Source organism: Chiloscyllium plagiosum, unplaced genomic scaffold (assembly GCF_037043375.1).
Source record: "Chiloscyllium plagiosum isolate Xiang-an unplaced genomic scaffold, Cpla_swu_hap1 HiC_scaffold_8, whole genome shotgun sequence".
Taxonomy (NCBI): domain Eukaryota; kingdom Metazoa; phylum Chordata; class Chondrichthyes; order Orectolobiformes; family Hemiscylliidae; genus Chiloscyllium; species Chiloscyllium plagiosum.
The window spans coordinates 75,261,634-75,275,162 of NW_028270146.1; the positions used below are offsets into that span (position 1 = coordinate 75,261,634).

Here is a 13,529-nt window from a genome sequence, read left to right on the forward strand (position 1 = left end):
ACTAAACGTTGACCCTTTTTTGGGACGTTAAAAACATTAGAATAGTAAAAAGTACCTTAGTTGCAGAAAATCTCCTGCTTGACGATGTGATAGATATGGAATTTTTTCTCAGTGCAAATATTGGAAGAAATTCTAAAAAGGGATAGCTACAGCAATAACCCATTGAAGGTTACATTTATAGTAAGTCACCCCTGGATTAATGCACTTAAATATATGCATGGAAAAAGACTGACGATCAATATTGTAGTTTTAAAATACCAAGACATCTCCAAAATTAAATGATGGGTAGCAGCATTCAGCCATTTGATAACTTCACAAAGAAAGGAACAAGTTTTAATAACCTGGACATACTGGAAAAAGAATTCTTGTAACATTACAATGCGCAAAGAAAAGAAAGAAATAAGATGTCAAATATATATGAATACATAGATTTATTTTGAAAGATTCCAATAACTTATAGCAAGGTGCCAAGGTGAAACAATCAGATGATGGAATCATAAAGAAGGTGGAAAAAAATCCCGTAAAGGTTAACAGCTTATATTTCAATGTGTACATAAGATAAAATTATCTTGAAAGAAATTCTATTAATTTTACAGTTAAAATATCTTCTTTAACTCAAGTGGTCTTTGGCTGAAATATCATAGACCATCGCCCAGAACAATTATTCCCATTGTGATGGAGGGCTAACTGGCCATTCTAGAAAGCAATAGCGTGAGGTGTGGGCAGGAGTCCTTCCTAGGTTTTTGTAATTATATCCCAGTGTTAAACATGGAAAGTTCTACACCATAATAAAAGACCAATCAGCCCATCATTTCCATGCTGATATGATCTGAGATTCTTGTGTTGTGGACATTCTATTTCCAGTTCTCTCTCTTTTCCACCCACTGCACACCCACTTTCACCTTATGGCACACCACTTTCATGCCCTGAGTTAAAATTAGGGATTAAATAAATGGTTACACAGCCACACATGAGAAGTTTGAACATTTCCAATTGGATAATGAAAAGCTTTTCAATGCAAACTTCCTTTGTCTGCAGTATAATGTTCCACTTGTAGATTCTTCTAATGATCAATAAAACATTAACATTTGTTATAAACCTATTTCCTCTGGTGGGGGTGAAAGAACCTGGGAGGATAAGTCAGACTATAATACTGAAAGATATTTGTTTGCCTCTTGTTAATAGACATTTATTGGTGAGAAACATATTTCCAAGTGTACATAGTACAAGCAGTCTTTAGGCTCCAATGCGCGAATGTTGATCTGAGATTTGACCAGTCTCCTGTACAAAAAAAGATCACAAAGTACCTGTAATGTTGTTGAGCAGAGTGTCACATTCTTGTGCAGTTCAGCAATTTCTTGACAGACTGTACTTTGTTTGGTTGTGGTGCTATCAGTGACCTGCCCTCCCATCTGTATACAATATAGCCTCTGTTGAACTGAAACGCTACCTAAAAAGCTCATCACATGTCTTGAAACAGACCGATGTGCAGACAGATTATAATTTCTGTAATAAGCGCACACATTTTATAAAAAATTTTCCTGCTTATAAGGGGGCAAGGATTGTATCTAAAAATGCTTGTTATAAATATGGAAAACAAAATTTATTTAATGGGCAGTTCATTCAGTCAAACTGCATGGATTTGTGTTGAAAAGTTTTAGTCAAAAGCTCTCATTCCCAAAGGCGCATTTCAGCAGCTTTTGTCAGCCTCGTGAAAATTAATGAACTCTTTATGTAATTTGTGGTAAATGTAACAATTGATTTATTGCTTCTTTATAAAATTGCAGCAGTTCCTTACAGAATGTGGAGCTCATGGAGCTAGGGCTGACACCAGAGAACTCCTGGAAAGCTAGGTTTCTGGGACCTATCATCAATCACATGCCCTCATTTGTGCCTTGCTTGTTTGTAGGATGTTGGTGTAGCTGGCAAAGCCAGTATTTGTTACCCAACCTTAACTCAACTCAAGGGTGAAGGAGAGTCATATCAGACTCAAACCATTAACCCTGTTTCTCTCTCCATGGGTGCTGTCAGATGTGCTGAGTTTCTCTAGCATTGCTTTTATCTCCAGAGGTCCGCTACTTTTATGAACATCAATCACATGGCTCTGTAGGCAAAACTAGGTTTGGATAGCAGATTTAATTCCTAAGAGAATATTGGTAGATCAGATTTTTAATTAACAACACTGATGACAATCTCATGGTCACTGTCAACAGACTAGTCTTCAATTCCAGATTTATTTTAAAATTAATTGAATTTAAATTCTACAAGTGCATAAACACAAGTTTCTGGCTTATTTTTGGGTAACACGAGCACTATACAACTGAATACCCTCAAACCCTAGATTAAGTAACGATAGGCCCAGTGTGACCAAACTAACTGGTCAAATGGTAGAATAAAAATAGAACTCCTCTAGGGGATATGTATGCCACATGGTTGATTTGAGGAACTCAAACACTTAAATGGTTACCATCTCTGCATTCAAGGGAAATGCAGCTATCTAAAATGCAGTTAAACACTCCTGCCTGCAAGGATAATACAGCTTTGCTACTTTCAAAATAACATGGTATAAGAGAGCTAGTACTTCTAAAGATGCTGTTTATTACTTATTGCTAGCCAAACTGTATCACCTCAAACTGATACGATGAATTGCGTTGTGGGCCTAACTAGTGATGTATCAGTTCTCCCAGTTTCCAAGACATGCTTGTTCTTCATGTTAACAGTATCTAGCTGAAGCAGAAGTTTTATTTTTTTGGAGCAGTATGTGGGAGAGGTGATGAGGGAACAGGCAATTCTGGATTTGATGATGTGTAATGAGGCAGACTTGATTTGGGAGTTTAAGTGAAGGAGCCCCTAGGGAGCAGTGACCATAGTAAGATTGAATTCACTCCGCACTTTGAGAGGTAGATGCTGGTATCAGATGTTGACACTATTACCACTGAGTAAAGGTAACTACAAAAACAGGAGGGAGGAGCTGGCCAGAGCTGATTGCAAGGGGAGTCTAGCAGAAACAAAAAGTGGAACAGTAATGGCGGGAGTTTCTGGGAGTAATTTTGGAGGCACAGCAGAAATTCATGCCAAGGACGAAGAAACATGCTAAGGATAGAACGAGGCAACCATAGCAGACAAAGGAGGTCAAGGACAGCATCAAAGCAAAAGGAAAAGCATACAATGTGGTGAAGATTAGAAGGAAGCCAGAGGATTTGGAAGCCTTTAAAAACCGGCAGCGGACAAGTCAAAAAGCATTAAAGGAGAAGATGAAAAATGAGTATAAGCTAGCTAGTAATATGAAAGAGCATTGCAAGAGTTGCTTTTAGATATCTAAAAGGTAGGAGAGAGGCATGAGTGGACATTTGACCATGAGAAAATGAGGCTAGAGAAGTAGAAATGGCGAGGAAGGAATTGGCAGAGGTACTTTGCATCAGTTTTCACAGTGGAAAACATCAACAGCATACCAGAACTTCAAGAGAGTCAGGTCATAGAGATGAGTATAGTGGCCATCACTAAGGAGAAGGTGCTGGTGAAGCTGAAAGGTGGATAAATTCTGAAGGGGAGGCATTAGTAGTAATGATTCAGAAATCTTTGGAGTCAGGGAGGGTTCCAGAGGACTGGAAAATGGCTAAAGTAACATTTTTATTAAAGAAGGGAGGAAGGCAGAAGACAGGAAACTATAGGCTGGTTGGCTTGACCTTTTGTCATTGATGAGATGATAGAGTCCATTTATTAGGATGTGACTACAGATCACTTGGAAGTGCACTGGTAAGATAAGGTTGAGTCAGTACAGGAGAGTTTATGTCTGACAAATCTACTAGAATTCTTTGAGGAGACAAGTTAGACAAAGGAGATCCAGTGGATGTGATCCATTTGGATTTCCAGAAGGTGCCGCACAAGAGGCTGCTAAATAAGATCAAAGCCCATGATGTTATGGTCAAGATGTTGATATGGGTAGAGGCTGAGAGACAGAGAGTGGGGATAAAGGGATCTTTTTCAGGAAGGCACCCGTATGATTAATGGAGTTCCATAGGGATCAGTGTTGGGGCCGCAAGTATTCATGTTAGATATTAATGAACAGGATAAAGGGACTGAGGGTAATGTTGCTACATTTGCAGCTAACACAAATATAGGTGGAGGGACAGGCAATGTTGAGGAAATGGGGAGACTGCAGAAGGCTTGGACAGGTGAGGAGAGTGGGCAAAGAAATGGCTGATGGAACACAATGTGGAAAAATGAGATACTTTGGTAAAAGAATTGAGGTATAGACTATTTTTTAATGGGAAAAAGTGAGGACTGCAGATGCTGGAGATCAGAGCTGAAAATGTGTTGCTGGAAAAGCACAGCAGGTCAGGCCGCATCCAAGGAGCAGGAGAATTGACATTTCGGGCATGAGCCTTTCTGATTCTCCTGCTCCTTGGATGCCGCCTGACCTGCTGTGCTTTTCCAGCAACACATTTTCAGCTATTTTTTAATGGGGTAAGACTTCAAAAATCTAAAGCTCAACGGGCCAGCACTGGCTACTCATCCAGAAACCTCATTATTTTAAAATTCTCATCCTTTGTTTTCAAATCCCTTCATGATCTCATTCCTCGTTATCTCAGTAATCTTTTCCAGTTCTTAAACCACCCTCCCTCAAACTCTGGTGGCAGTTACAATCCTGATTACGTTAGCAGCCATGTCTTCAGCTGCCAAGGACATTAACTCTGGAATTTCCTTCCTAAGCCACTCTTGCTCTTTTCTCTGGCTTACCACCTTTGACACATTTGTTAAAGCTCACCTGTTTCTGTTGTGTCTGTTGGAGAACCAGCTACTGACTGGGGTGGAGTGCTACCATTAACTCTCCTTTCCACACTAGGTCTGTGGGCATGTTCAGTAAATAATGGAGGATGAACCACTTACAAATCTTAAAAAGATGAAGCACTTGTCTTAACAACAAGATGTAGTTTACTGCATGATAGCAGCTGGTACAAGTTACATTGGTTAGTTAGATATAAGTAGTAAGTATAAGTAGAATCAGGAGTCAAAGATGACATGCCTGACCTGCTTAGGATCCAGAGCTAGACAACTCAATTCTCTACACAAGACTGTGTGACATCATCAGATTGGGTGGATCCAAATCTAATCTCCAATATTAAATCATTCAGAGCCATTCTGTTACTCAATAGTCCCTTGCTTAAATATCTCCTTATGCGACTCTGTAATGCCCCAATGAATTGACTTGGAATGTTTTAATATGTAAAAGATTTGATATTAAAGCAAGTTGTTGGTGTTGGTTTGCTATTTTGACTTTAATCTACTTTTTAAGTACTCTAACAGAAAGAAATAGAGGCATTTACATATTTGTTCTGGAAAAAGTTTCCATTGCACAAAATGATGATCATTTAGTATCATTGTTACTGCACTATATTTATCTGATTATGTTTAGTTATGGAACTTGCTTGAAAACATATAATGGCCTATAATCTATTTACTAAGGTATTTCCACAACAGTCATTTGAGATGTTCCCAGGTAGAGAAAATGGGATTGTGCATATTTCTGGGAGAAACTTACGACAAACTATCCACAAATATTTTGACTGCAAATGTTAGGTTCTACTGAAAACAAGGGTGATAATAGTTTCAAGCAAGTGCTTGGCTTCTGATTTCTGCTTTAATTATCTCCCTAATCTCCTCCATTCCATTGCAAACCTTTTGCAATCGTACAATACACTTATAATCATTTCACTGTTACAACAAGTTTTCCACCAGCTACTTCATTTTGATCAGATGTGAAATAATGGGCAATGATAATGTATGTCTGGGACGTCAGGGTAAAAAATTGCTAATGACCTTCTAAATGTTATCAGAAATTGATGTCAGCCATTCCACAAACCTGAGTGTATCTAGGTTTGTGCCAGACATGCGTACTTTCTTTCACAGTCTCAACCAGTAGGTTTTTTCTTGTGAACTTATATTTAACTCTGTCCAGATGAATGATTTTGAATTTTCTGGACTCAGATGTAAACAACATGTATCAAGAAATTTCCTCCTGTTTTGCTTAAAGCATTTGGAGCAATGTGGAATTCATTCACGCACATTTTAAACTGGGGCAAGTTACGCTTTTGATTACTTTTTCCTTTTAGCTCAGCCATCTTTGGTCTCATTTGAGAACAATTCTTTGTTTCCTCTTTGAGGATAAAAATATATTGTTTGTGACCAAGTTAGTTATAGATTTTACAGCATTTGGCTACACACAAGTGCTACAGATTTTTTAATGTGTTTTATGTTGCAACAGGAAATAAATTAATCACTTTTATTTATACATCACTTCATTTTAATTTGAAATACAAATTAATGTGTGGGAAGTGGATATGCATTCACTAAACATTTTATCAGAATCTCTTGCTGTTGGATGTTTCATTTTCATCAGTTCTTTTGTTTTATTATATCATTCTCTTTAAGCTTTATTTAAAAATGAAACAGGATCGAGGAGAAAAGTGGTTGAAAGAAATTATTAATTCTGAGAGTTAGCTTTCTCCATTGTTATGTAAATATAAAACATAGAAAAGGAACAGATTATTGAATTAATGTCATCCTTTCTTTTCATGTATTATCCGTTCCCGAATTATTTTGTACTTATTTAACTTCTTTCGAATATAAACTTCTACGGTGGCTTGGTCTCTACCACGGTGGTTGTACCTAATATGCAATGATTATGTTAACTCTTGGTAAAAAGAACTAAATGTGAGGAACATGGTATTGAAAGATTCAACAAAGGTTTATTACAGTTTCAGATATGTTCAAATATTACAGCCACAGTAACTTTTTGTCACTTTGTCTGGACTAATATTAAGTGACAGTTACAATCATCACACTTCCTTCAGTGTGTCATGTCTCAAGAAGCCTCTATTGAGGTGCAGTCTGAGATCTTTATACCCTCAGATCACATGTTCTGATACAGCAATGATATCATAAGAACAACTCTTAAAGACGTATTATATTCTAACTGAGACATAACACAACAAAGGGTTTTGGAGTAAATAACTGAAGAATGATCAACGCAGGCCTTAACTTACCAAGTACTGCATCCATCCCCACACCTCGAATTTCCTTGCTCTTCACCTCAGAAACATATCCCTCAGTGTCCTACTCCGAACTATAATTAAATCCTGTACCTTGTTAGTGGTGCAGTATTTGTAGAGTTAAATGTTCGCTGAAGACCTTTCCCCTGTGCCTTCTGAAAGACTGTTTTTCCTTTATCCAATCTCTTGAGTTACTGAAGACTTGTTAATTGTTAATCTGAACTTTCCAACTCTGTCTGTGATCCAAAACAATATTGCTTGTTGACAACTGTTATCAATACTTATCAGCATCTTGAATCACCTACAGTCACTGGGTTACTTCAGCAGTAACAATGTGTGCTGATGTTCTTCCCTTGAACTGTTGTGCTTAGCGACTCGACTGAACTTAAATGTTAATGATGATATCTGCACCCAATTGAAAACCAACATATTCAAAAAATTGGAGTGATCATGCAACCAGACTTAATCATTTTTAAAGCCACAATCATTAATACTGCATCTCAAATTTAAAGCCTTTCCATACTTTTAAATTTAAACATGAGGAGAACAATGATTATTTTTGGACAATGCCAGCAAAAGTAGAACTTAAATAAATACCAATAAATAAAGATTGTGGAACCCATCTGAACTTAAAAAATGGCTAACATATAGCCAGAAGACCTGCGAAATAAAAATGCAATTGTTAGTTTCTATATAAGGCAGTATTTATTTCAGTGCTGCTCTGAAGAGTCAGCCTATGAGAGATACAAGGATTGAGAGCCTTTAAAGAACACTGGGCCAAGTCTAACCCTGAAATGATGCAGATGGTTGTACCTTCAATATGTCAAGAATATCAAACCATCTGTGAACTTTGGATCAACTTTTAAGTTGCAGAACTTGTTTTGTTATCTCAACGTGGTAGTTTAATATTGTGTGGTTATAAAATCTGCCATTGCCCTTAAAACTGATAATGATAACGCAAAATTGTAACTGTAATGTTCATATGTCTGGTCAGTTGATAATATGGGAACAGAGTGTTTTGTATATTACATTGCACTCTTTAGGATTTAAGATACTTGCAACATGTTTCAAATAAAATTTATTCTTTGGTTTATATGACTACATTTATGAATAGTTATCTACTAATACTGAAAACATTCTCTTGATGAACAAATATATTTAGTTTTGTTGCAAAGAGATCTGACAGACTTTTTCTGACTATAATGTCTTCTCCTAGCCTTAGTCATCTATTCTCATTTATTATTTAAAATTAACTGGAAAATTACAAATAACCTTCGGCTGAGCCACTGAAGTAAATGAATGGAAAGAGCATTTCATAAGGAAACCTGGGAGACGTTTTCTGCTGACCACTCACTATTTCCATAATAAAAGATCAAGGGTAGGTAGGAAAATCCACACTGTTGGCAGGAATGCTGGCTTGCCAGCACTATCCACCTTTCTGGTTATTTGCCTTAATGCAGCCTCCTAGTAGCAGGCAAGCCCGAGTGTAGGGAACACGACCATCGACAAGTTCCCTCCAAATCAAACATTATCTTGGATTTGGAACTATAATTGCTGTTCCTTTGTTGTTGCTGGTCTAATATTCCAGAATTACCTTCCTAACAACATTGTTTGCACCTATGCTTCACTATTCTCCCAACTGCCTCCTTGGACTGAAGCAATTCAAGGTGGTGGGTATCCATCACCTTCTTAAGGACAAATATGGATAGTCAACAAATACTGTCCACATTTTATGATCAATATTTTAGAAAAAGCTTTGCAGCCATCTGCACTTGCTGGGCAACAGCGCTGGCCACAAGTCACATGGTGCAGGTGGAATCTGAGGAAGGGTGACTGGACCTGAAATGTTTACTATGATTTCTCTCCACAGATGCTGCCAGACCTGCTGAACTTTTCCATGAATTTTTGTTTTTGTTCCACAATGACAGCAATTTTTTTTAAATTTTAAGGATTCAGAAATTTGGAGAGTATGCCTCAAACGCTGATTGTACCCAGAGAGACAGAAGGCCTCCTTTGTGACTAACACGAAGTTTTAAGCTGATTGGAGGAAAGTACAGAGGGGATGTCAGAGGCTGGTTCTTTACACAGAGAGTTGTGAGCGCATGGAATGCGTTGCCAGCAGCAGTTGTGGAAGCAAGGTCATTGGGGACATTTAAGAGACTACTGGACATGCATATGGTCACAGAAATTTGAGGCTGCATACATGAGGATCAGTGGTCGGCACAACATCGTGGGCTGAAGGGCCTGTTCTGTGCTGTACTGTTCTATGTTCTATGTTCTATGTTCTATCAGCTGCCAAACTTCAAAACATCATCTGCTCATCCTGAAATCTACTGTCTAGCCGCTTTTCAGCTACTTTCTGGAAAATCTTTGCCTGGTAACTGTTCCCACACACTGTAGAGAGGTGGCCCCCATTGTGGTTGTGATGCAAAATCTTGACTTAAGTCTCTTTTTGTAGCTTTCTATGATACACACATATTGTGTATGTACCAAAGTGCTAACAAAATTTAAACTCTTGACATTCTTATATGAACAATTTCTCAAATGCTGCCATCAGGTATGAACTTATTTTGCTAAAACAAAGATTACTTTGAACTCTTCAGCAAAGTGGAGAATGATAGTTTTCACTTTGTTATTTTAATGATGATTAATAGAACAATTGTTTACTGTGGATTGTGACACCATAGAACTTTGATGACAAATGGAAGCAACAATGCAAAAAAAAAGCTAATCAGGGAGCTTTACCAGAGACAGGATGAGGAGATGGAAAAATTCAGAAGGAATAGTGGGGAAATCCTGGGAAGCCTGAGTGAAAAGGCCAAAAGATCTTTCTTAGAAGATGGCAGCATATTGGAGACGGTAGTCTGGAGGCCAAGGCTAATGGTGTGTGCGGACATAGGTTCAAATTTCAATGCAGTGGAATTTCGATTCAATTTTTAATTCTGGAACTAAATGCTCATCTTATTAATGGTGATTGTGAAGCTACCATTGATTGTTGTAAAAACCCATTTGGTCACAACTGCCCCTTTAGTGAAGGAAACCTGCTAATCTTATCTGGTCCAACCTACATGTGATTCCAGGATAACAGCAATGTGGTTTACTCATCACTGCTGTATGAAATGGGTTAACAAGCCACCCAGTTCAAGGGCAATTAGGGATGGGCTAGTAATGCTGGCTGAGTCAGTGACCGATGAAATTTTTAAAAAAAGTATAAGGAAAGGGAGCAGGAAATACTCAAGATTTTGATTTTCAAGGTAAACATTCTCTACAATTTTTAATCTTGCTTCCAAGTATTCAGGAATTCCTCATACCTTTAATAATATAAATCAAAAACCTTGCGTCTATTTTCAGAGTAAAAGGGTAGGAACAGATTCCTTACTAATTACTCATGGTTTAAAAACTTCAAAATAAGAGGTTACTTCTGTTGCAGCCTTTTATTTTTGGCTACAGATATTTTTCAATTAAGTATTCTAAATATTAAGATTAGGCACAGAAGCCAGATCAAATATATTTATGGAATCTCTGAGGCAGAGGAAAAAGGATTCATTGTAAGTGGAAGGTCAGTTGCCAAGTTCTCTTTGTTCCTTGGAGGACACCTGTTTTAACCCGCATCGGAGCCAAGAGAAGGAGAAGTACTGTTTGCTGTAAGTCTGTTTAACAATTTCACAGGTCTCTCTCTCTCTCTCTCTAAGAGAACAAACATACAGAGACAGAGATGGTTAATCCTCCATCATTTACACAGGTGTAATGATCTAACTTTGCTATTGAAGTCACAAAATAAGCATGAATACCTCTCCCAGAGAAGTCACATTGGTTTATGTTTGTAGGGTGCAGGTGTGCACCTTGTTAAACGTTTCACTTTCAGGTGTTAAAAAAAAAACCTTTTTTATCTCAGCAAACCGCAAAAGTATTTGGTCTGAGATGATACAATCGATAGAAAACAGAAATAGCCCCACATGATGCACAAAGCTGCCAGTGGTGGTCTAAACTAACATTCTGTACTGAAAATAGCAAGATTCTCTCTTCACTCTGTCCAGACTGGTTATAAAGTGGAAAGAGAAGTTTATTTCCTGTCCTTTGATACCATGGTTGAAAATCATGCTAATGGAAACTTTGCAGGTTTTGGGGTGATTTGTTTTGACTTCAGACAATTTCTGTGGGAGAGGTGTAATTGAAGGAGATTGTTGTTGGAGAAAAGATCAAGGATTGGTGCAGCGAACAGTATTTGAGATGAGTGACAGAACTGGTGGAAGGTGCGCATTGAAGATTAATTTGGTGACCTTGACCATTTGTGTGGTGTAATTGGACATCGTGCAGCACTGCGACAATGTCCTCGCATGCACTTTATTGTCTATCTGCTCCTATTGACTTTGAGCATTTGCTTGGAGACCCATTTGAATCCATGTACATGGGGGTCTTCCTGTTCCTGCATCAATACGTCTGTATGTTAGGTGTTGGATGAAAAAATCCTGGTTTTGTCATCTTCTGTTGTTTTGGCTATGACCAAACATCCATGTTTGACAACATTTAGGTAAAACTGCACCAGACATGACCCATTGATATGATAGTCCCAGTCATGAAAATCTTAATAATGAAAATGATCTGGAGGCAGATTTTTCCCGGTTTGAAGCATCTAATTGAGGTATATAAAGTGTGAAAGGGAATTGACAAAGTAGACATAGGGTGAATGTTTCCTCTGGGGAAATCTAGAATGAGAGGTCACAGTTTTAGGATAAGGGGTAGCAGATTTAAAAGAAATTAGAAGAAACTACTTCTCCCACAGAATCATGAATCTGTGGACTTCAATAGTCGATGATGCAATGGATGCTGGGACATTGAATAGATTTAAGTAGGAGAGTGACAGATTTTTAATTAGTAATGGGTTAAAAGGGTTGTGGACAGCGGCCATGACACAGGAGGTCAGCCGTGGTCGTATTAAATGACTGAGCAGGCTTGAGGGGCTGAATTGCCTATTTCGGTTCCTATGCCTTACGTTTTTTATGGAAAGTGACTTGTGCAGAATCTGTTGCAAACAGAACACACCTTGCAGGTTTGTTTTAAATACTGCAGACAAGGTTGAGCCTATGTTAGCCTTTTATGACTCTATATTCCCCCATTCAGTCGTGCATCCCTTCCACAGCACATTTAGAGTGGTCTGACTCCTGTCATCAACATAACGAACAGGCAAAATGAGGTTTTGAACCTGCCTGTATACGGAAGGACTGGAGGCCAGTTAATAACACATTACGATCACCATTCCCATTTTTCCTTTGCAGTCACGCAATCAAACTCCCTGGTCTTTTCAGTCTTTTCATTATTTTCTTGTATGATCTCTGATGTTATCTTGGTAACCTATTTGTTCAACATTTCTGTAATGTCAGTACATTTTCTGTGGTGGGCTGTACAAACTTGCACGTAATACTCATTCAGTTGATGCACTACCTTTTACCTGCATCTCACCAGCTTGTTTTTGTACTCCATGTCTTTATAAATAAACTCAGAATTGAATTTTCTTTTTGAACTCTGTTAGTAAGTCTGTATCTGCATTTAGATCTTTTTATCCTTCAGTTCCATTGAAAGTCTAGGTTTTTCAACATTTGGTCTTCCCTCCTGTTCTTCAAGCCTCACAAAAGCACAGAAACTAGCAGTGGGACTAGCTATTTAGCCCTTCTAGCCTGCTCCACCATTCAACATGATCATCCATCTCAATGTCCCCTCTTTCACCCCATACCCTTTGATCCCTTTTAGCTCTAAGTAGTACACCTGACACTTCCTTGAAAACATTCAATGCTTTGGCCTGAACTGATTTCTGTGGCACAGAATTCCACAGGCTCACCCCACTCTCTGGTGAAGGCATTTATCATCTTACTCTAAGGAGGCCTCCTCAGATTGTGACTCCCGTTTCTCGACTCCCCTGTCATCAGGAACATCCTTCCTGCATTTACCCTAACTAGTCCCTTTAGAATTTTATAGGTTTCTATGAGATTCCTTCCTCAGTCTTCCAAATCTAAGTGAATATAGTCCAAACCAATGCAGTTTCTCTTTATACATCTGTCCTGCCATTGCAGGAGTCAGTCTAGCTGCACTCCCCACAAAACTAAAACATCCTCCTTTGGAAAATGAAACCAAAATTGCACACAAAGCTCCAGGTGTGGTCTCACCAAGTCCCTGTACAGTTGTATTGACATTTCACTGAAAGTACATGTTGCAGTTTCCAAAGAAAGTTGAACTGAAAATGTGTTGCTGGAAAAGCGCAGCAGGTCAGGCAGCATCCAGGGAACAGGATAATCGACGTTTCGGGCATAAGCCCTTCTTCAGGAATGAGGAAAGTTTGTCCAGCAGGCTAAGATAAAAGGTAGGGAGGAGGGACTTGGGGGAGGGGCGTCAGAAATGTGATAGGTGGAAAGAGGTCAAGGTGAGGGTTATAGGTCAGACTGGGGTGGGGGCGGAGAGGTCAGGAAGAAGATTGCAGGTTAG

General features: G+C 38.5%; 1 long non-coding RNA gene across 4 annotated transcripts in view; it reads right to left on the reverse strand.

Annotated features, from left to right (window-relative positions):
- The window catches only part of LOC122553721 (uncharacterized), a 324,639-nt gene that overhangs the window by 16,124 nt on the left and 294,986 nt on the right, over positions 1-13,529 (reverse strand). Inside the window, exon 8 of one of the 4 annotated variants that reach the window (XR_015757934.1) lies at positions 6,738-7,457. The exons of the other annotated variants lie outside the window; for them this stretch is intronic. This is a non-coding gene — a long non-coding RNA (uncharacterized LOC122553721). Of the gene's footprint in view, positions 1-6,737; positions 7,458-13,529 lie in introns of those variants that run through there. 4 annotated transcript variants of the gene reach the window in all.